The sequence below is a fragment of the Phyllobates terribilis genome, unplaced genomic scaffold (genome assembly GCF_046119375.1).
Source record: "Phyllobates terribilis strain yellow unplaced genomic scaffold, ASM4611937v1 Scaffold_180__1_contigs__length_3869351, whole genome shotgun sequence".
Taxonomy (NCBI): Eukaryota; Metazoa; Chordata; class Amphibia; order Anura; family Dendrobatidae; genus Phyllobates; species Phyllobates terribilis.
In genome coordinates, this window is record NW_027362940.1 from 28,562 (window position 1) to 49,221 (window position 20,660).

The 20,660-nt window shown below is 45.1% G+C and overlaps 16 non-coding genes and 1 pseudogene across 16 annotated transcripts; all 17 read left to right on the plus strand.

The window, feature by feature from the left end:
• The first annotated feature begins 51 nt into the window (after positions 1 to 51).
• On the plus strand, positions 52 to 242 carry LOC141212612 (U2 spliceosomal RNA). The gene has a single exon (XR_012282327.1). It is a non-coding gene; the product is annotated as a U2 spliceosomal RNA (small nuclear RNA).
• Positions 243 to 1,357: 1,115 nt separating this feature from the next.
• On the plus strand, positions 1,358 to 1,548 carry LOC141212662 (U2 spliceosomal RNA). The gene has a single exon (XR_012282362.1). It is a non-coding gene; the product is annotated as a U2 spliceosomal RNA (small nuclear RNA).
• A 1,115-nt stretch (positions 1,549 to 2,663) lies between these two features.
• On the plus strand, positions 2,664 to 2,854 carry LOC141212663 (U2 spliceosomal RNA). The gene has a single exon (XR_012282363.1). It is a non-coding gene; the product is annotated as a U2 spliceosomal RNA (small nuclear RNA).
• Positions 2,855 to 3,969: 1,115 nt separating this feature from the next.
• LOC141212664 (U2 spliceosomal RNA) lies at positions 3,970 to 4,160 on the plus strand. Its single transcript, XR_012282364.1, has one exon. It is a non-coding gene; the product is annotated as a U2 spliceosomal RNA (small nuclear RNA).
• A 1,115-nt stretch (positions 4,161 to 5,275) lies between these two features.
• On the plus strand, positions 5,276 to 5,466 carry LOC141212665 (U2 spliceosomal RNA). Its single transcript, XR_012282365.1, has one exon. It is a non-coding gene; the product is annotated as a U2 spliceosomal RNA (small nuclear RNA).
• A 1,115-nt stretch (positions 5,467 to 6,581) lies between these two features.
• On the plus strand, positions 6,582 to 6,772 carry LOC141212666 (U2 spliceosomal RNA). The gene has a single exon (XR_012282366.1). It is a non-coding gene; the product is annotated as a U2 spliceosomal RNA (small nuclear RNA).
• A 1,115-nt stretch (positions 6,773 to 7,887) lies between these two features.
• Positions 7,888 to 8,078, plus strand: LOC141212667 (U2 spliceosomal RNA). The gene has a single exon (XR_012282367.1). It is a non-coding gene; the product is annotated as a U2 spliceosomal RNA (small nuclear RNA).
• A 1,109-nt stretch (positions 8,079 to 9,187) lies between these two features.
• On the plus strand, positions 9,188 to 9,378 carry LOC141212668 (U2 spliceosomal RNA). The gene has a single exon (XR_012282368.1). It is a non-coding gene; the product is annotated as a U2 spliceosomal RNA (small nuclear RNA).
• Positions 9,379 to 10,490: 1,112 nt separating this feature from the next.
• On the plus strand, positions 10,491 to 10,681 carry LOC141212669 (U2 spliceosomal RNA). Its single transcript, XR_012282369.1, has one exon. It is a non-coding gene; the product is annotated as a U2 spliceosomal RNA (small nuclear RNA).
• Positions 10,682 to 11,790: 1,109 nt separating this feature from the next.
• On the plus strand, positions 11,791 to 11,981 carry LOC141212671 (U2 spliceosomal RNA). Its single transcript, XR_012282371.1, has one exon. It is a non-coding gene; the product is annotated as a U2 spliceosomal RNA (small nuclear RNA).
• Positions 11,982 to 13,090: 1,109 nt separating this feature from the next.
• Positions 13,091 to 13,281, plus strand: LOC141212672 (U2 spliceosomal RNA). Its single transcript, XR_012282372.1, has one exon. It is a non-coding gene; the product is annotated as a U2 spliceosomal RNA (small nuclear RNA).
• Positions 13,282 to 14,396: 1,115 nt separating this feature from the next.
• Positions 14,397 to 14,587, plus strand: LOC141212673 (U2 spliceosomal RNA). Its single transcript, XR_012282373.1, has one exon. It is a non-coding gene; the product is annotated as a U2 spliceosomal RNA (small nuclear RNA).
• Positions 14,588 to 15,702: 1,115 nt separating this feature from the next.
• Positions 15,703 to 15,818, plus strand: LOC141212644 (U2 spliceosomal RNA; annotated as a pseudogene).
• A 524-nt stretch (positions 15,819 to 16,342) lies between these two features.
• Positions 16,343 to 16,524, plus strand: LOC141212626 (U2 spliceosomal RNA). Its single transcript, XR_012282340.1, has one exon. It is a non-coding gene; the product is annotated as a U2 spliceosomal RNA (small nuclear RNA).
• A 1,115-nt stretch (positions 16,525 to 17,639) lies between these two features.
• On the plus strand, positions 17,640 to 17,830 carry LOC141212674 (U2 spliceosomal RNA). The gene has a single exon (XR_012282374.1). It is a non-coding gene; the product is annotated as a U2 spliceosomal RNA (small nuclear RNA).
• Positions 17,831 to 18,939: 1,109 nt separating this feature from the next.
• LOC141212675 (U2 spliceosomal RNA) lies at positions 18,940 to 19,130 on the plus strand. The gene has a single exon (XR_012282375.1). It is a non-coding gene; the product is annotated as a U2 spliceosomal RNA (small nuclear RNA).
• A 1,112-nt stretch (positions 19,131 to 20,242) lies between these two features.
• Positions 20,243 to 20,433, plus strand: LOC141212676 (U2 spliceosomal RNA). Its single transcript, XR_012282376.1, has one exon. It is a non-coding gene; the product is annotated as a U2 spliceosomal RNA (small nuclear RNA).
• The last annotated feature ends 227 nt before the right edge of the window (positions 20,434 to 20,660 follow it).

Consider the following 20,660-nt stretch of genomic DNA (forward strand, 5'->3'; position numbering starts at 1 on the left):
GAACTTTTCAGGATCCTTGGGTGGCTCCGTAGTTTGAAACCAATTCTGGTTATCGCTTCTCGGCCTTTTGGCTAAGATCAAGTGTAGTATCTGTTCTTATCAGTTTAATATCTGATACGTCCTCTATCTGGGGACCATATATTAAATGGATTTTTAGAACAGGGAGATGGAAAAAGAGCTTGCTCTGTCCACTCCACGCATTGACCTGGTATTGCAGTATCTCCAGGACCGGTGCACCCCTTCTTTAATGCAGTTTCTAAAATCAGAAAGAATTGAATTCAATGTTTTTTGTTCATTTTGCTTGTTTGTCGGATTTTGGGATGGACTCTTTGGCTTTGCTTTTCTTCTCCTCATTGGATTTTTCATGTTCAAAGTTGCAGAAGCCAGATTACAAGCTCATTTTGGTTCAACTTCAGCAACTGTGCATTGCATTGCCATGTAATGTGATGCAATGCTATCTTTCTAGCTCTCCCTTTTTACTTCCTTTTGGATAAACAGACATATTAGGCAAGCATTTTGGAGCTTTCACCTAAATAACTACAGGTGGTGAGATAAGCTGCACAATATAATTGACCTTTCAGTATATTGTTGCACACACACCATCTATTTAGCAAATGCCCTTGTTATCAACAGCAGCCTTTTAAACTCACCTGAGCTAACAGGTATGTGCGCTGGTTACTCTGCTGCGCTTAAAATTTCTTTTTTGGTTTGCTACAATGCCTTTTCTGAAACGTTGTCTCCCTCTGCTGGAACACTGACTTCTTTCATTTAATGCCTGCAGACTATAAAAGAGAACCCAACCCAAAAAGTTTGGTTGATTAGTCTGTGGCATTCTGTTAAACTGTTGCTTATGGCGGTCTCTGTGAGCTTCTCAGCGACATTCAGCCAGCCAGGTATCCTGCCTGCAGTAGATGGAATGTGGCAATGGAACGCTGGCTGCGCGTGTCATAATAGGCTCTGAGCCTTTATATACCTGTGCACAGCAGCAGCCACCTTCAGTCTGCTGCTGGACAGCCAGCAGCAGCAGCAGCAGTAGAGGTATGTAATCAGGAGCCCTCCTGCTAAGGGTAGACAGCTGCTCGTTCCACCCCACCCCCCGCCTTAATTGGTTCTCCTCCTTTCCAACGGTGTTGAGGCGGGTGCGAACAGCAGGGGGTGAAGGTGCTGTGTTTAAAGAGGTGGAGTTATGCAGATCTAAAACGCGTGGATTGCAGCAGCAGCAAGCCGAAAAGTGCAGGCATGTAAGGGATCTAGAGGTTGACAACATGTCTTCTTAACGGGAGTCCAGGAGCTCATCTCCACAAATGGACTTTTCAGGATCCTTGGGTGGCTCCGTAGTTTGAAACCAATTCTGGTTATCGCTTCTCGGCCTTTTGGCTAAGATCAAGTGTAGTATCTGTTCTTATCAGTTTAATATCTGATACGTCCCCTATCTGGGGACCATATATTAAATGGATTTTTAGAACAGGGAGATGGAAAAAGAGCTTGCTCTGTCCACTCCACGCATTGACCTGGTATTGCAGTATCTCCAGGACCGGTGCACCCCTTCTTTAATGCAGTTTCTAAAATCAGAAAGAATTGAATTCAATGTTTTTTGTTCATTTTGCTTGTTTGTCGGATTTTGGGATGGACTCTTTGGCTTTGCTTTTCTTCTCCTCATTGGATTTTTCATGTTCAAAGTTGCAGAAGCCAGATTACAAGCTCATTTTGGTTCAACTTCAGCAACTGTGCATTGCATTGCCATGTAATGTGATGCAATGCTATCTTTCTAGCTCTCCCTTTTTACTTCCTTTTGGATAAACAGACATACTAGGCAAGCATTTTGGAGCTTTCACCTAAATAACTACAGGTGGTGAGATAAGCTGCACAATATAATTGACCTTTCAGTATATTGTTGCACACACACCATCTATTTAGCAAATGCCCTTGTTATCAACAGCAGCCTTTTAAACTCACCTGAGCTAACAGGTATGTGCGCTGGTTACTCTGCTGCGCTTAAAATTTCTTTTTTGGTTTGCTACAATGCCTTTTCTGAAACGTTGTCTCCCTCTGCTGGAACACTGACTTCTTTCATTTAATGCCTGCAGACTATAAAAGAGAACCCAACCCAAAAAGTTTGGTTGATTAGTCTGTGGCATTCTGTTAAACTGTTGCTTATGGCGGTCTCTGTGAGCTTCTCAGCGACATTCAGCCAGCCAGGTATCCTGCCTGCAGTAGATGGAATGTGGCAATGGAACGCTGGCTGCGCGTGTCATAATAGGCTCTGAGCCTTTATATACCTGTGCACAGCAGCAGCCACCTTCAGTCTGCTGCTGGACAGCCAGCAGCAGCAGCAGCAGGAGAGGTATGTAATCAGGAGCCCTCCTGCTAAGGGTAGACAGCTGCTCGTTCCACCCCACCCCCCGCCTTAATTGGTTCTCCTCCCTTCCAACGGTGTTGAGGCGGGTGGGAACAGCAGGGGGTGAAGGTGCTGTGTTTAAAGAGGTGGAGTTATGCAGATCTAAAACGCGTGGATTGCAGCAGCAGCAAGCCGAAAAGTGCAGGCATGTAAGGGATCTAGAGGTTGACAACATGTCTTCTTAACGGGAGTCCAGGAGCTCATCTCCACAAATGGACTTTTCAGGATCCTTGGGTGGCTCCGTAGTTTGAAACCAATTCTGGTTATCGCTTCTCGGCCTTTTGGCTAAGATCAAGTGTAGTATCTGTTCTTATCAGTTTAATATCTGATACGTCCCCTATCTGGGGACCATATATTAAATGGATTTTTAGAACAGGGAGATGGAAAAAGAGCTTGCTCTGTCCACTCCACGCATTGACCTGGTATTGCAGTATCTCCAGGACCGGTGCACCCCTTCTTTAATGCAGTTTCTAAAATCAGAAAGAATTGAATTCAATGTTTTTTGTTCATTTTGCTTGTTTGTCGGATTTTGGGATGGACTCTTTGGCTTTGCTTTTCTTCTCCTCATTGGATTTTTCATGTTCAAAGTTGCAGAAGCCAGATTACAAGCTCATTTTGGTTCAACTTCAGCAACTGTGCATTGCATTGCCATGTAATGTGATGCAATGCTATCTTTCTAGCTCTCCCTTTTTACTTCCTTTTGGATAAACAGACATATTAGGCAAGCATTTTGGAGCTTTCACCTAAATAACTACAGGTGGTGAGATAAGCTGCACAATATAATTGACCTTTCAGTATATTGTTGCACACACACCATCTATTTAGCAAATGCCCTTGTTATCAACAGCAGCCTTTTAAACTCACCTGAGCTAACAGGTATGTGCGCTGGTTACTCTGCTGCGCTTAAAATTTCTTTTTTGGTTTGCTACAATGCCTTTCCTGAAACGTTGTCTCCCTCTGCTGGAACACTGACTTCTTTCATTTAATGCCTGCAGACTATAAAAGAGAACCCAACCCAAAAAGTTTGGTTGATTAGTCTGTGGCATTCTGTTAAACTGTTGCTTATGGCGGTCTCTGTGAGCTTCTCAGCGACATTCAGCCAGCCAGGTATCCTGCCTGCAGTAGATGGAATGTGGCAATGGAACGCTGGCTGCGCGTGTCATAATAGGCTCTGAGCCTTTATATACCTGTGCACAGCAGCAGCCACCTTCAGTCTGCTGCTGGACAGCCAGCAGCAGCAGCAGCAGGAGAGGTATGTAATCAGGAGCCCTCCTGCTAAGGGTAGACAGCTGCTCGTTCCACCCCACCCCCCGCCTTAATTGGTTCTCCTCCCTTCCAACGGTGTTGAGGCGGGTGGGAACAGCAGGGGGTGAAGGTGCTGTGTTTAAAGAGGTGGAGTTATGCAGATCTAAAACGCGTGGATTGCAGCAGCAGCAAGCCGAAAAGTGCAGGCATGTAAGGGATCTAGAGGTTGACAACATGTCTTCTTAACGGGAGTCCAGGAGCTCATCTCCACAAATGGACTTTTCAGGATCCTTGGGTGGCTCCGTAGTTTGAAACCAATTCTGGTTATCGCTTCTCGGCCTTTTGGCTAAGATCAAGTGTAGTATCTGTTCTTATCAGTTTAATATCTGATACGTCCCCTATCTGGGGACCATATATTAAATGGATTTTTAGAACAGGGAGATGGAAAAAGAGCTTGCTCTGTCCACTCCACGCATTGACCTGGTATTGCAGTATCTCCAGGACCGGTGCACCCCTTCTTTAATGCAGTTTCTAAAATCAGAAAGAATTGAATTCAATGTTTTTTGTTCATTTTGCTTGTTTGTCGGATTTTGGGATGGACTCTTTGGCTTTGCTTTTCTTCTCCTCATTGGATTTTTCATGTTCAAAGTTGCAGAAGCCAGATTACAAGCTCATTTTGGTTCAACTTCAGCAACTGTGCATTGCATTGCCATGTAATGTGATGCAATGCTATCTTTCTAGCTCTCCCTTTTTACTTCCTTTTGGATAAACAGACATATTAGGCAAACATTTTGGAGCTTTCACCTAAATAACTACAGGTGGTGAGATAAGCTGCACAATATAATTGACCTTTCAGTATATTGTTGCACACACACCATCTATTTAGCAAATGCCCTTGTTATCAACAGCAGCCTTTTAAACTCACCTGAGCTAACAGGTATGTGCGCTGGTTACTCTGCTGCGCTTAAAATTTCTTTTTTGGTTTGCTACAATGCCTTTTCTGAAACGTTGTCTCCCTCTGCTGGAACACTGACTTCTTTCATTTAATGCCTGCAGACTATAAAAGAGAACCCAACCCAAAAAGTTTGGTTGATTAGTCTGTGGCATTCTGTTAAACTGTTGCTTATGGCGGTCTCTGTGAGCTTCTCAGCGACATTCAGCCAGCCAGGTATCCTGCCTGCAGTAGATGGAATGTGGCAATGGAACGCTGGCTGCGCGTGTCATAATAGGCTCTGAGCCTTTATATACCTGTGCACAGCAGCAGCCACCTTCAGTCTGCTGCTGGACAGCCAGCAGCAGCAGCAGCAGGAGAGGTATGTAATCAGGAGCCCTCCTGCTAAGGGTAGACAGCTGCTCGTTCCACCCCACCCCCCGCCTTAATTGGTTCTCCTCCCTTCCAACGGTGTTGAGGCGGGTGGGAACAGCAGGGGGTGAAGGTGCTGTGTTTAAAGAGGTGGAGTTATGCAGATCTAAAACGCGTGGATTGCAGCAGCAGCAAGCCGAAAAGTGCAGGCATGTAAGGGATCTAGAGGTTGACAACATGTCTTCTTAACGGGAGTCCAGGAGCTCATCTCCACAAATGGACTTTTCAGGATCCTTGGGTGGCTCCGTAGTTTGAAACCAATTCTGGTTATCGCTTCTCGGCCTTTTGGCTAAGATCAAGTGTAGTATCTGTTCTTATCAGTTTAATATCTGATACGTCCCCTATCTGGGGACCATATATTAAATGGATTTTTAGAACAGGGAGATGGAAAAAGAGCTTGCTCTGTCCACTCCACGCATTGACCTGGTATTGCAGTATCTCCAGGACCGGTGCACCCCTTCTTTAATGCAGTTTCTAAAATCAGAAAGAATTGAATTCAATGTTTTTTGTTCATTTTGCTTGTTTGTCGGATTTTGGGATGGACTCTTTGGCTTTGCTTTTCTTCTCCTCATTGGATTTTTCATGTTCAAAGTTGCAGAAGCCAGATTACAAGCTCATTTTGGTTCAACTTCAGCAACTGTGCATTGCATTGCCATGTAATGTGATGCAATGCTATCTTTCTAGCTCTCCCTTTTTACTTCCTTTTGGATAAACAGACATATTAGGCAAGCATTTTGGAGCTTTCACCTAAATAACTACAGGTGGTGAGATAAGCTGCACAATATAATTGACCTTTCAGTATATTGTTGCACACACACCATCTATTTAGCAAATGCCCTTGTTATCAACAGCAGCCTTTTAAACTCACCTGAGCTAACAGGTATGTGCGCTGGTTACTCTGCTGCGCTTAAAATTTCTTTTTTGGTTTGCTACAATGCCTTTTCTGAAACGTTGTCTCCCTCTGCTGGAACACTGACTTCTTTCATTTAATGCCTGCAGACTATAAAAGAGAACCCAACCCAAAAAGTTTGGTTGATTAGTCTGTGGCATTCTGTTAAACTGTTGCTTATGGCGGTCTCTGTGAGCTTCTCAGCGACATTCAGCCAGCCAGGTATCCTGCCTGCAGTAGATGGAATGTGGCAATGGAACGCTGGCTGCGCGTGTCATAATAGGCTCTGAGCCTTTATATACCTGTGCACAGCAGCAGCCACCTTCAGTCTGCTGCTGGACAGCCAGCAGCAGCAGCAGCAGGAGAGGTATGTAATCAGGAGCCCTCCTGCTAAGGGTAGACAGCTGCTCGTTCCACCCCACCCCCCGCCTTAATTGGTTCTCCTCCCTTCCAACGGTGTTGAGGCGGGTGGGAACAGCAGGGGGTGAAGGTGCTGTGTTTAAAGAGGTGAAGTTATGCAGATCTAAAACGCGTGGATTGCAGCAGCAGCAAGCCGAAAAGTGCAGGCATGTAAGGGATCTAGAGGTTGACAACATGTCTTCTTAACGGGAGTCCAGGAGCTCATCTCCACAAATGGACTTTTCAGGATCCTTGGGTGGCTCCGTAGTTTGAAACCAATTCTGGTTATCGCTTCTCGGCCTTTTGGCTAAGATCAAGTGTAGTATCTGTTCTTATCAGTTTAATATCTGATACGTCCCCTATCTGGGGACCATATATTAAATGGATTTTTAGAACAGGGAGATGGAAAAAGAGCTTGCTCTGTCCACTCCACGCATTGACCTGGTATTGCAGTATCTCCAGGACCGGTGCACCCCTTCTTTAATGCAGTTTCTAAAATCAGAAAGAATTGAATTCAATGTTTTTTGTTCATTTTGCTTGTTTGTCGGATTTTGGGATGGACTCTTTGGCTTTGCTTTTCTTCTCCTCATTGGATTTTTCATGTTCAAAGTTGCAGAAGCCAGATTACAAGCTCATTTTGGTTCAACTTCAGCAACTGTGCATTGCATTGCCATGTAATGTGATGCAATGCTATCTTTCTAGCTCTCCCTTTTTACTTCCTTTTGGATAAACAGACATATTAGGCAAGCATTTTGGAGCTTTCACCTAAATAACTACAGGTGGTGAGATAAGCTGCACAATATAATTGACCTTTCAGTATATTGTTGCACACACACCATCTATTTAGCAAATGCCCTTGTTATCAACAGCAGCCTTTTAAACTCACCTGAGCTAACAGGTATGTGCGCTGGTTACTCTGCTGCGCTTAAAATTTCTTTTTTGGTTTGCTACAATGCCTTTTCTGAAACGTTGTCTCCCTCTGCTGGAACACTGACTTCTTTCATTTAATGCCTGCAGACTATAAAAGAGAACCCAACCCAAAAAGTTTGGTTGATTAGTCTGTGGCATTCTGTTAAACTGTTGCTTATGGCGGTCTCTGTGAGCTTCTCAGCGACATTCAGCCAGCCAGGTATCCTGCCTGCAGTAGATGGAATGTGGCAATGGAACGCTGGCTGCGCGTGTCATAATAGGCTCTAAGCCTTTATATACCTGTGCACAGCAGCAGCCACCTTCAGTCTGCTGCTGGACAGCCAGCAGCAGCAGCAGCAGGAGAGGTATGTAATCAGGAGCCCTCCTGCTAAGGGTAGACAGCTGCTCGTTCCACCCCACCCCCCGCCTTAATTGGTTCTCCTCCCTTCCAACGGTGTTGAGGCAGGTGGGAACAGCAGGGGGTGAAGGTGCTGTGTTTAAAGAGGTGGAGTTATGCAGATCTAAAACGCGTGGATTGCAGCAGCAGCAAGCCGAAAAGTGCAGGCATGTAAGGGATCTAGAGGTTGACAACATGTCTTCTTAACGGGAGTCCAGGAGCTCATCTCCACAAATGGACTTTTCAGGATCCTTGGGTGGCTCCGTAGTTTGAAACCAATTCTGGTTATCGCTTCTCGGCCTTTTGGCTAAGATCAAGTGTAGTATCTGTTCTTATCAGTTTAATATCTGATACGTCCCCTATCTGGGGACCATATATTAAATGGATTTTTAGAACAGGGAGATGGAAAAAGAGCTTGCTCTGTCCACTCCACGCATTGACCTGGTATTGCAGTATCTCCAGGACCGGTGCACCCCTTCTTTAATGCAGTTTCTAAAATCAGAAAGAATTGAATTCAATGTTTTTTGTTCATTTTGCTTGTTTGTCGGATTTTGGGATGGACTCTTTGGCTTTGCTTTTCTTCTCCTCATTGGATTTTTCATGTTCAAAGTTGCAGAAGCCAGATTACAAGCTCATTTTGGTTCAACTTCAGCAACTGTGCATTGCATTGCCATGTAATGTGATGCAATGCTATCTTTCTAGCTCTCCCTTTTTACTTCCTTTTGGATAAACAGACATATTAGGCAAGCATTTTGGAGCTTTCACCTAAATAACTACAGGTGGTGAGATAAGCTGCACAATATAATTGACCTTTCAGTATATTGTTGCACACACACCATCTATTTAGCAAATGCCCTTGTTATCAACAGCAGCCTTTTAAACTCACCTGAGCTAACAGGTATGTGCGCTGGTTACTCTGCTGCGCTTAAAATTTCTTTTTTGGTTTGCTACAATGCCTTTTCTGAAACGTTGTCTCCCTCTGCTGGAACACTGACTTCTTTCATTTAATGCCTGCAGACTATAAAAGAGAACCCAACCCAAAAAGTTTGGTTGATTAGTCTGTGGCATTCTGTTAAACTGTTGCTTATGGCGGTCTCTGTGAGCTTCTCAGCGACATTCAGCCAGCCAGGTATCCTGCCTGCAGTAGATGGAATGTGGCAATGGAACGCTGGCTGCGCGTGTCATAATAGGCTCTGAGCCTTTATATACCTGTGCACAGCAGCAGCCACCTTCAGTCTGCTGCTGGACAGCCAGCAGCAGCAGGAGAGGTATGTAATCAGGAGCCCTCCTGCTAAGGGTAGACAGCTGCTCGTTCCACCCCATCCCCCGCCTTAATTGGTTCTCCTCCCTTCCAACGGTGTTGAGGCGGGTGGGAACAGCAGGGGGTGAAGGTGCTGTGTTTAAAGAGGTGGAGTTATGCAGATCTAAAACGCGTGGATTGCAGCAGCAGCAAGCCGAAAAGTGCAGGCATGTAAGGGATCTAGAGGTTGACAACATGTCTTCTTAACGGGAGTCCAGGAGCTCATCTCCACAAATGGACTTTTCAGGATCCTTGGGTGGCTCCGTAGTTTGAAACCAATTCTGGTTATCGCTTCTCGGCCTTTTGGCTAAGATCAAGTGTAGTATCTGTTCTTATCAGTTTAATATCTGATACGTCCCCTATCTGGGGACCATATATTAAATGGATTTTTAGAACAGGGAGATGGAAAAAGAGCTTGCTCTGTCCACTCCACGCATTGACCTGGTATTGCAGTATCTCCAGGACCGGTGCACCCCTTCTTTAATGCAGTTTCTAAAATCAGAAAGAATTGAATTCAATGTTTTTTGTTCATTTTGCTTGTTTGTCGGATTTTGGGATGGACTCTTTGGCTTTGCTTTTCTTCTCCTCATTGGATTTTTCATGTTCAAAGTTGCAGAAGCCAGATTACAAGCTCATTTTGGTTCAACTTCAGCAACTGTGCATTGCATTGCCATGTAATGTGATGCAATGCTATCTTTCTAGCTCTCCCTTTTTACTTCCTTTTGGATAAACAGACATATTAGGCAAGCATTTTGGAGCTTTCACCTAAATAACTACAGGTGGTGAGATAAGCTGCACAATATAATTGACCTTTCAGTATATTGTTGCACACACACCATCTATTTAGCAAATGCCCTTGTTATCAACAGCAGCCTTTTAAACTCACCTGAGCTAACAGGTATGTGCGCTGGTTACTCTGCTGCGCTTAAAATTTCTTTTTTGGTTTGCTACAATGCCTTTTCTGAAACGTTGTCTCCTTCTGCTGGAACACTGACTTCTTTCATTTAATGCCTGCAGACTATAAAAGAGAACCCAACCCAAAAAGTTTGGTTGATTAGTCTGTGGCATTCTGTTAAACTGTTGCTTATGGCGGTCTCTGTGAGCTTCTCAGCGACATTCAGCCAGCCAGGTATCCTGCCTGCAGTAGATGGAATGTGGCAATGGAACGCTGGCTGCGCGTGTCATAATAGGCTCTGAGCCTTTATATACCTGTGCACAGCAGCAGCCACCTTCAGTCTGCTGCTGGACAGCCAGCAGCAGCAGCAGGAGAGGTATGTAATCAGGAGCCCTCCTGCTAAGGGTAGACAGCTGCTCGTTCCACCCCACCCCCCGCCTTAATTGGTTCTCCTCCCTTCCAACGGTGTTGAGGCGGGTGGGAACAGCAGGGGGTGAAGGTGCTGTGTTTAAAGAGGTGGAGTTATGCAGATCTAAAACGCGTGGATTGCAGCAGCAGCAAGCCGAAAAGTGCAGGCATGTAAGGGATCTAGAGGTTGACAACATGTCTTCTTAACGGGAGTCCAGGAGCTCATCTCCACAAATGGACTTTTCAGGATCCTTGGGTGGCTCCGTAGTTTGAAACCAATTCTGGTTATCGCTTCTCGGCCTTTTGGCTAAGATCAAGTGTAGTATCTGTTCTTATCAGTTTAATATCTGATACGTCCCCTATCTGGGGACCATATATTAAATGGATTTTTAGAACAGGGAGATGGAAAAAGAGCTTGCTCTGTCCACTCCACGCATTGACCTGGTATTGCAGTATCTCCAGGACCGGTGCACCCCTTCTTTAATGCAGTTTCTAAAATCAGAAAGAATTGAATTCAATGTTTTTTGTTCATTTTGCTTGTTTGTCGGATTTTGGGATGGACTCTTTGGCTTTGCTTTTCTTCTCCTCATTGGATTTTTCATGTTCAAAGTTGCAGAAGCCAGATTACAAGCTCATTTTGGTTCAACTTCAGCAACTGTGCATTGCATTGCCATGTAATGTGATGCAATGCTATCTTTCTAGCTCTCCCTTTTTACTTCCTTTTGGATAAACAGACATATTAGGCAAGCATTTTGGAGCTTTCACCTAAATAACTACAGGTGGTGAGATAAGCTGCACAATATAATTGACCTTTCAGTATATTGTTGCACACACACCATCTATTTAGCAAATGCCCTTGTTATCAACAGCAGCCTTTTAAACTCACCTGAGCTAACAGGTATGTGCGCTGGTTACTCTGCTGCGCTTAAAATTTCTTTTTTGGTTTGCTACAATGCCTTTTCTGAAACGTTGTCTCCCTCTGCTGGAACACTGACTTCTTTCATTTAATGCCTGCAGACTATAAAAGAGAACCCAACCCAAAAAGTTTGGTTGATTAGTCTGTGGCATTCTGTTAAACTGTTGCTTATGGCGGTCTCTGTGAGCTTCTCAGCGACATTCAGCCAGCCAGGTATCCTGCCTGCAGTAGATGGAATGTGGCAATGGAACGCTGGCTGCGCGTGTCATAATAGGCTCTGAGCCTTTATATACCTGTGCACAGCAGCAGCCACCTTCAGTCTGCTGCTGGACAGCCAGCAGCAGCAGGAGAGGTATGTAATCAGGAGCCCTCCTGCTAAGGGTAGACAGCTGCTCGTTCCACCCCACCCCCCGCCTTAATTGGTTCTCCTCCCTTCCAACGGTGTTGAGGCGGGTGGGAACAGCAGGGGGTGAAGGTGCTGTGTTTAAAGAGGTGGAGTTATGCAGATCTAAAACGCGTGGATTGCAGCAGCAGCAAGCCGAAAAGTGCAGGCATGTAAGGGATCTAGAGGTTGACAACATGTCTTCTTAACGGGAGTCCAGGAGCTCACCTCCACAAATGAACTTTTCAGGATCCTTGGGTGGCTCCGTAGTTTGAAACCAATTCTGGTTATCGCTTCTCGGCCTTTTGGCTAAGATCAAGTGTAGTATCTGTTCTTATCAGTTTAATATCTGATACGTCCCCTATCTGGGGACCATATATTAAATGGATTTTTAGAACAGGGAGATGGAAAAAGAGCTTGCTCTGTCCACTCCACGCATTGACCTGGTATTGCAGTATCTCCAGGACCGGTGCACCCCTTCTTTAATGCAGTTTCTAAAATCAGAAAGAATTGAATTCAATGTTTTTTGTTCATTTTGCTTGTTTGTCGGATTTTGGGATGGACTCTTTGGCTTTGCTTTTCTTCTCCTCATTGGATTTTTCATGTTCAAAGTTGCAGAAGCCAGATTACAAGCTCATTTTGGTTCAACTTCAGCAACTGTGCATTGCATTGCCATGTAATGTGATGCAATGCTATCTTTCTAGCTCTCCCTTTTTACTTCCTTTTGGATAAACAGACATATTAGGCAAGCATTTTGGAGCTTTCACCTAAATAACTACAGGTGGTGAGATAAGCTGCACAATATAATTGACCTTTCAGTATATTGTTGCACACACACCATCTATTTAGCAAATGCCCTTGTTATCAACAGCAGCCTTTTAAACTCACCTGAGCTAACAGGTATGTGCGCTGGTTACTCTGCTGCGCTTAAAATTTCTTTTTTGGTTTGCTACAATGCCTTTTCTGAAACGTTGTCTCCCTCTGCTGGAACACTGACTTCTTTCATTTAATGCCTGCAGACTATAAAAGAGAACCCAACCCAAAAAGTTTGGTTGATTAGTCTGTGGCATTCTGTTAAACTGTTGCTTATGGCGGTCTCTGTGAGCTTCTCAGCGACATTCAGCCAGCCAGGTATCCTGCCTGCAGTAGATGGAATGTGGCAATGGAACGCTGGCTGCGCGTGTCATAATAGGCTCTGAGCCTTTATATACCTGTGCACAGCAGCAGCCACCTTCAGTCTGCTGCTGGACAGCCAGCAGCAGCAGTAGAGGTATGTAATCAGGAGCCCTCCTGCTAAGGGTAGACAGCTGCTCGTTCCACCCCACCCCCCGCCTTAATTGGTTCTCCTCCTTTCCAACGGTGTTGAGGCGGGTGCGAACAGCAGGGGGTGAAGGTGCTGTGTTTAAAGAGGTGGAGTTATGCAGATCTAAAACGCGTGGATTGCAGCAGCAGCAAGCCGAAAAGTGCAGGCATGTAAGGGATCTAGAGGTTGACAACATGTCTTCTTAACGGGAGTCCAGGAGCTCATCTCCACAAATGGACTTTTCAGGATCCTTGGGTGGCTCCGTAGTTTGAAACCAATTCTGGTTATCGCTTCTCGGCCTTTTGGCTAAGATCAAGTGTAGTATCTGTTCTTATCAGTTTAATATCTGATACGTCCCCTATCTGGGGACCATATATTAAATGGATTTTTAGAACAGGGAGATGGAAAAAGAGCTTGCTCTGTCCACTCCACGCATTGACCTGGTATTGCAGTATCTCCAGGACCGGTGCACCCCTTCTTTAATGCAGTTTCTAAAATCAGAAAGAATTGAATTCAATGTTTTTTGTTCATTTTGCTTGTTTGTCGGATTTTGGGATGGACTCTTTGGCTTTGCTTTTCTTCTCCTCATTGGATTTTTCATGTTCAAAGTTGCAGAAGCCAGATTACAAGCTCATTTTGGTTCAACTTCAGCAACTGTGCATTGCATTGCCATGTAATGTGATGCAATGCTATCTTTCTAGCTCTCCCTTTTTACTTCCTTTTGGATAAACAGACATATTAGGCAAGCATTTTGGAGCTTTCACCTAAATAACTACAGGTGGTGAGATAAGCTGCACAATATAATTGACCTTTCAGTATATTGTTGCACACACACCATCTATTTAGCAAATGCCCTTGTTATCAACAGCAGCCTTTTAAACTCACCTGAGCTAACAGGTATGTGCGCTGGTTACTCTGCTGCGCTTAAAATTTCTTTTTTGGTTTGCTACAATGCCTTTTCTGAAACGTTGTCTCCCTCTGCTGGAACACTGACTTCTTTCATTTAATGCCTGCAGACTATAAAAGAGAACCCAACCCAAAAAGTTTGGTTGATTAGTCTGTGGCATTCTGTTAAACTGTTTCTTATGGCGGTCTCTGTGAGCTTCTCAGCGACATTCAGCCAGCCAGGTATCCTGCCTGCAGTAGATGGAATGTGGCAATGGAACGCTGGCTGCGCGTGTCATAATAGGCTCTGAGCCTTTATATACCTGTGCACAGCAGCAGCCACCTTCAGTCTGCTGCTGGACAGCCAGCAGCAGCAGCAGCAGGAGAGGTATGTAATCAGGAGCCCTCCTGCTAAGGGTAGACAGCTGCTCGTTCCACCCCACCCCCCGCCTTAATTGGTTCTCCTCCCTTCCAACGGTGTTGAGGCGGGTGGGAACAGCAGGGGGTGAAGGTGCTGTGTTTAAAGAGGTGGAGTTATGCAGATCTAAAACGCGTGGATTGCAGCAGCAGCAAGCCAAAAAGTGCAGGCATGTAAGGGATCTAGAGGTTGACAACATGTCTTCTTAACGGGAGTCCAGGAGCTCATCTCCACAAATGGACTTTTCAGGATCCTTGGGTGGCTCCGTAGTTTGAAACCAATTCTGGTTATCGCTTCTCGGCCTTTTGGCTAAGATCAAGTGTAGTATCTGTTCTTATCAGTTTAATATCTGATACGTCCCCTATCTGGGGACCATATATTAAATGGATTTTTAGAACAGGGAGATGGAAAAAGAGCTTGCTCTGTCCACTCCACGCATTGACCTGGTATTGCAGTATCTCCAGGACCGGTGCACCCCTTCTTTAATGCAGTTTCTAAAATCAGAAAGAATTGAATTCAATGTTTTTTGTTCATTTTGCTTGTTTGTCGGATTTTGGGATGGACTCTTTGGCTTTGCTTTTCTTCTCCTCATTGGATTTTTCATGTTCAAAGTTGCAGAAGCCAGATTACAAGCTCATTTTGGTTCAACTTCAGCAACTGTGCATTGCATTGCCATGTAATGTGATGCAATGCTATCTTTCTAGCTCTCCCTTTTTACTTCCTTTTGGATAAACAGACATATTAGGCAAGCATTTTGGAGCTTTCACCTAAATAACTACAGGTGGTGAGATAAGCTGCACAATATAATTGACCTTTCAGTATATTGTTGCACACACACCATCTATTTAGCAAATGCCCTTGTTATCAACAGCAGCCTTTTAAACTCACCTGAGCTAACAGGTATGTGCGCTGGTTACTCTGCTGCGCTTAAAATTTCTTTTTTGGTTTGCTACAATGCCTTTTCTGAAACGTTGTCTCCCTCTGCTGGAACACTGACTTCTTTCATTTAATGCCTGCAGACTATAAAAGAGAACCCAACCCAAAAAGTTTGGTTGATTAGTCTGTGGCATTCTGTTAAACTGTTGCTTATGGCGGTCTCTGTGAGCTTCTCAGCGACATTCAGCCAGCCAGGTATCCTGCCTGCAGTAGATGGAATGTGGCAATGGAACGCTGGCTGCGCGTGTCATAATAGGCTCTGAGCCTTTATATACCTGTGCACAGCAGCAGCCACCTTCAGTCTGCTGCTGGACAGCCAGCAGCAGCAGCAGCAGGAGAGGTATGTAATCAGGAGCCCTCCTGCAAAGGGTAGACAGCTGCTCGTTCCACCCCACCCCCCGCCTTAATTGGTTCTCCTCCCTTCCAACGGTGTTGAGGCGGGTGGGAACAGCAGGGGGTGAAGGTGCTGTGTTTAAAGAGGTGGAGTTATGCAGATCTAAAACGCGTGGATTGCAGCAGCAGCAAGCCGAAAAGTGCAGGCATGTAAGGGATCTAGAGGTTGACAACATGTCTTCTTAACGGGAGTCCAGGAGCTCATCTCCACAAATGGACTTTTCAGGATCCTTGGGTGGCTCCGTAGTTTGAAACCAATTCTGGTTATCGCTTCTCGGCCTTTTGGCTAAGATCAAGTGTAGTATCTTTTGAAAAGGCAGTTTTGTCCTTGGGCTGCCCTAGTAAATTGATGCATATTACACACTGGTTTGGTGCACTTGTTAGTACGCCAGGTGGCTCATAGAGTTATCTGATGGAAAACATGGCCCTCCAGGATCGAAGTCACTAGGCTGGGTAAGTGTGAGGGCTTTGGAGCAATGTGCCCCAGGAGTAGGCGCCCTGGTGGGAGTCCAAGCTTACTGGGACTGGGAACCCCGGAAAGACTTGGCTTCGTAGCACGCCGCACCTTTGCCAATCATACTTTCTGAGCAACCCCCCCTATTCCTGGCCTCCGGGCTAGGAAGGGGAATTTTTATAAACCCGGTCGGAGGTCCGGTCAGCTTTGGGCTGAGAAACCAACACAGGCTCCAGCTCCACTAGGGTGGCAGCCTAGATGGAAGCTGGGAGCACGAAAACGGCTCTTCTCCGGCTTCGGCTAGGGAGAGCATCGGAGATCCCTGACCCTCGCTGTGGCCTTCTGGCTCGGAGGGATGGGGATGGTTTATTGGGGACCCTCTCCTCCGGGAAGGGTCCACATGAATCCTCGCCTCGTGCGCTGTTTTGGTGTGACTTCGGTCACATTTTTCAGTGCCTTGGATGCAGCTTCAATCAAAAAATCTGTTCTTATCAGTTTAATATCTGATACGTCCCCTATCTGGGGACCATATATTAAATGGATTTTTAGAACAGGGAGATGGAAAAAGAGCTTGCTCTGTCCACTCCACGCATTGACCTGGTATTGCAGTATCTCCAGGACCGGTGCACCCCTTCTTTAATGCAGTTTCTAAAATCAGAAAGAATTGAATTCAATGTTTTTTGTTCATTTTGCTTGTTTGTCGGATTTTGGGATGGACTCTTTGGCTTTGCTTTTCTTCTCCTCATTGGATTTTTCATGTTCAAAGTTGCAGAAGCCAGATTACAAGCTCATTTTGGTTCAACTTCAGCAACTGTGCATTGCATTGCCATGTAATGTGATGCAATGCTATCTTTCTAGCTCTCCCTTTTTACTTCCTTTTGGATAAACAGACATGTTAGGCAAGTATTTTGGAGCTTTCACCTAAATAACTACAGGTGGTGAGATAAGCTGCACAATATAATTGACCTTTCAGTATATTGTTGCACACACACCATCTATTTAGCAAATGCCCTTGTTATCAACAGCAGCCTTTTAAACTCACCTGAGCTAACAGGTATGTGCGCTGGTTACTCTGCTGCGCTTAAAATTTCTTTTTTGGTTTGCTACAATGCCTTTTCTGAAACGTTGTCTCCCTCTGCTGGAACACTGACTTCTTTCATTTAATGCCTGCAGACTATAAAAGAGAACCCAACCCAAAAAGTTTGGTTGATTAGTCTGTGGCATTCTGTTAAACTGTTGCTTATGGCGGTCTCTGTGAGCTTCTCAGCGACATTCAGCCAGCCAGGTATCCTGCCTGCAGTAGATGGAATGTGGCAATGGAACGCTGGCTGCGCGTGTCATAATAGGCTCTGAGCCTTTATATACCTGTGCACAGCAGCAGCCACCTTCAGTCTGCTGCTGGACAGCCAGCAGCAGCAGCAGCAGGAGAGGTATGTAATCAGGAGCCCTCCTGCTAAGGGTAGACAGCTGCTCGTTCCACCCCACCCCCCGCCTTAATTGGTTCTCCTCCCTTCCAACGGTGTTGAGGCGGGTGGGAACAGCAGGGGGTGAAGGTGCTGTGTTTAAAGAGGTGGAGTTATGCAGATCTAAAACGCGTGGATTGCAGCAGCAGCAAGCCGAAAAGTGCAGGCATGTAAGGGATCTAGACGTTGACAACATGTCTTCTTAACGGGAGTCCAGGAGCTCATCTCCACAAATGGACTTTTCAGGATACTTGGGTGGCTCCGTAGTTTGAAACCAATTCTGGTTATCGCTTCTCGGCCTTTTGGCTAAGATCAAGTGTAGTATCTGTTCTTATCAGTTTAATATCTGATACGTCCCCTATCTGGGGACCATATATTAAATGGATTTTTAGAACAGGGAGATGGAAAAAGAGCTTGCTCTGTCCACTCCACGCATTGACCTGGTATTGCAGTATCTCCAGGACCGGTGCACCCCTTCTTTAATGCAGTTTCTAAAATCAGAAAGAATTGAATTCAATGTTTTTTGTTCATTTTGCTTGTTTGTCGGATTTTGGGATGGACTCTTTGGCTTTGCTTTTCTTCTCCTCATTGGATTTTTCATGTTCAAAGTTGCAGAAGCCAGATTACAAGCTCATTTTGGTTCAACTTCAGCAACTGTGCATTGCATTGCCATGTAATGTGATGCAATGCTATCTTTCTAGCTCTCCCTTTTTACTTCCTTTTGGATAAACAGACATATTAGGCAAGTATTTTGGAGCTTTCACCTAAATAACTACAGGTGGTGAGATAAGCTGCACAATATAATTGACCTTTCAGTATATTGTTGCACACACACCATCTATTTAGCAAATGCCCTTGTTATCAACAGCAGCCTTTTAAACTCACCTGAGCTAACAGGTATGTGCGCTGGTTACTCTGCTGCGCTTAAAATTTCTTTTTTGGTTTGCTACAATGCCTTTTCTGAAACGTTGTCTCCCTCTGCTGGAACACTGACTTCTTTCATTTAATGCCTGCAGACTATAAAAGAGAACCCAACCCAAAAAGTTTGGTTGATTAGTCTGTGGCATTCTGTTAAACTGTTGCTTATGGCGGTCTCTGTGAGCTTCTCAGCGACATTCAGCCAGCCAGGTATCCTGCCTGCAGTAGATGGAATGTGGCAATGGAACGCTGGCTGCGCGTGTCATAATAGGCTCTGAGCCTTTATATACCTGTGCACAGCAGCAGCCACCTTCAGTCTGCTGCTGGACAGCCAGCAGCAGCAGGAGAGGTATGTAATCAGGAGCCCTCCTGCTAAGGGTAGACAGCTGCTCGTTCCACCCCACCCCCCGCCTTAATTGGTTCTCCTCCCTTCCAACGGTGTTGAGGCGGGTGGGAACAGCAGGGGGTGAAGGTGCTGTGTTTAAAGAGGTGGAGTTATGCAGATCTAAAACGCGTGGATTGCAGCAGCAGCAAGCCGAAAAGTGCAGGCATGTAAGGGATCTAGAGGTTGACAACATGTCTTCTTAACGGGAGTCCAGGAGCTCATCTCCACAAATGGACTTTTCAGGATCCTTGGGTGGCTCCGTAGTTTGAAACCAATTCTGGTTATCGCTTCTCGGCCTTTTGGCTAAGATCAAGTGTAGTATCTGTTCTTATCAGTTTAATATCTGATACGTCCCCTATCTGGGGACCATATATTAAATGGATTTTTAGAACAGGGAGATGGAAAAAGAGCTTGCTCTGTCCACTCCACGCATTGACCTGGTATTGCAGTATCTCCAGGACCGGTGCACCCCTTCTTTAATGCAGTTTCTAAAATCAGAAAGAATTGAATTCAATGTTTTTTGTTCATTTTGCTTGTTTGTCGGATTTTGGGATGGACTCTTTGGCTTTGCTTTTCTTCTCCTCATTGGATTTTTCATGTTCAAAGTTGCAGAAGCCAGATTACAAGCTCATTTTGGTTCAACTTCAGCAACTGTGCATTGCATTGCCATGTAATGTGATGCAATGCTATCTTTCTAGCTCTCCCTTTTTACTTCCTTTTGGATAAACAGACATATTAGGCAAGCATTTTGGAGCTTTCACCTAAATAACTACAGGTGGTGAGATAAGCTGCACAATATAATTGACCTTTCAGTATATTGTTGCACACACACCATCTATTTAGCAAATGCCCTTGTTATCAACAGCAGCCTTTTAAACTCACCTGAGCTAACAGGTATGTGCGCTGGTTACTCTGCTGCGCTTAAAATTTCTTTTTTGGTTTGCTACAATGCCTTTTCTGAAACGTTGTCTCCCTCTGCTGGAACACTGACTTCTTTCATTTAATGCCTGCAGACTATAAAAGAGAACCCAACCCAAAAAGTTTGGTTGATTAGTCTGTGGCATTCTGTTAAACTGTTGCTTATGGCGGTCTCTGTGAGCTTCTCAGCGACATTCAGCCAGCCAGGTATCCTGCCTGCAGTAGATGGAATGTGGCAATGGAACGCTGGCTGCGCGTGTCATAATAGGCTCTGAGCCTTTATATACCTGTGCACAGCAGCAGCCACCTTCAGTCTGCTGCTGGACAGCCAGCAGCAGCAGCAGGAGAGGTATGTAATCAGGAGCCCTCCTGCTAAGGGTAGACAGCTGCTCGTTCCACCCCACCCCCCGCCTTAATTGGTTCTCCTCCCTTCCAACGGTGTTGAGGCGGGTGGGAACAGCAGGGGGTGAAGGTGCTGTGTTTAAAGAGGTGGAGTTATGCAGATCTAAAACGCGTGGATTGCAGCAGCAGCAAGCCGAAAAGTGCAGGCATGTAAGGGATCTAGAGGTTGACAACATGTCTTCTTAACGGGAGTCCAGGAGCTCATCTCCACAAATGGACTTTTCAGGATCCTTGGGTGGCTCCGTAGTTTGAAACCAATTCTGGTTATCGCTTCTCGGCCTTTTGGCTAAGATCAAGTGTAGTATCTGTTCTTATCAGTTTAATATCTGATACGTCCCCTATCTGGGGACCATATATTAAATGGATTTTTAGAACAGGGAGATGGAAAAAGAGCTTGCTCTGTCCACTCCACGCATTGACCTGGTATTGCAGTATCTCCAGGACCGGTGCACCCCTTCTTTAATGCAGTTTCTAAAATCAGAAAGAATTGAATTCAATGTTTTTTGTTCATTTTGCTTGTTTGTCGGATTTTGGGATGGACTCTTTGGCTTTGCTTTTCTTCTCCTCATTGGATTTTTCATGTTCAAAGTTGCAGAAGCCAGATTACAAGCTCATTTTGGTTCAACTTCAGCAACTGTGCATTGCATTGCCATGTAATGTGATGCAATGCTATCTTTCTAGCTC